Below are 1371 nucleotides of genomic sequence, written 5' to 3'. Positions count from 1 at the left end.
TAGCTGTGGCATGATGATTTTAGAGCCACCAGATACAGGCCACCAGCCTGTTTCCAGATATACTAGATAAATATGTAACTTAGATAACTTTGTTTCAGTTACTATTATTTTTAATATTCTTACCCCTGATAATTGCAGCTGAAGTTAATTCTGACTCCTAGAGTACTTATCATTGGATTGTACGAATATTATCTGCTTTTACTTTTTTAAAATATTTTTTATATTATCTGGTTTTTCGTTATTAGCATTTATTATTTTATGTGAGAAAAAAGCTATTTACATGTAAATAAATATAGTGATACTAATGTATATGCTAAAACATATGTATATGAATTTAATATATAAAAATATATATATAAATATATATATAAATATATATAATATATAAAAATATATATGTCACATTTGTGTGTGTATATCTATGTATATACATATGAACATACACATACATACATGTCCATCTCTTTATGTTTTGGAGGGTTGAAAATTGTCTTCTTTTACATGGTCATATATCAGATTGATGCATTTCCAAAGCAACTGGAATGCAATCACAACTAGTCAATCAAGTAAATCAAGAATTCTATCCCAACACTCTGGTTCAGTTGCTATGGTGGGGAGGGATGAGGATGAGTTAGAGCGGTGTGGATGAGATTACAGTCTGTGGGAGGGTGAATGGAGACTGGGGAAAGACTAGTGAAATAAGGAGCACTGACACACATCAGCAAAGCAAGATCTGAAACACACCCTCCTCCTGTTTTTTGGAGGGAGACAACCTCAGGACCTAAAGACTAATATTATTTCAATGTTCATATAACCTTTGCCTAGTGTTTTTCCCCGTCTTCTCTGACTACTGCATAATTAAAACCAGGTAAGCCAGTTCTCCACCCAGAACCATCACAGAGGAGGCAGCCTGGAGTTACCTTGAAACAGAAACAGATACATGATTTAAGCTACATGATTGCCACACTTACCTGCTGGGTAAAATATAAGAGTAAATGGTTTAGATGGGATTAGAAACAAAAGAACAGAATAAGTACTTTTTTAATCTCTTTTGAAAAATAAGAATTTTTTTTTTTATTTTTTTTTTCAACGTTTATTTATTTTTGGGACAGAGAGAGACAGAGCATGAACGGGGGAGGGGCAGAGAGAGAGGGAGACACAGAATCGGAAACAGGCTCCAGGCTCTGAGCCATCAGCCCAGAGCCTGACGCGGGGCTCGAACTCACAGACCGCGAGATCGTGACCTGGCTGAAGTCGGACGCCCAACCGACTGCGCCACCCAGGCGCCCCTGAAAAATAAGAATTTAAGTCTCTCTCTGAAACTTTCTATCTAGTAATAGAATGACTGAGTCTTTTATGTTCTCTTTTCCT

Source organism: Leopardus geoffroyi, chromosome C2 (assembly GCF_018350155.1).
Source record: "Leopardus geoffroyi isolate Oge1 chromosome C2, O.geoffroyi_Oge1_pat1.0, whole genome shotgun sequence".
Taxonomy (NCBI): domain Eukaryota; kingdom Metazoa; phylum Chordata; class Mammalia; order Carnivora; family Felidae; genus Leopardus; species Leopardus geoffroyi.
The sequence above is the reverse complement of the archived record's forward strand: the minus strand, read 5'-3'. Positions refer to the sequence as shown.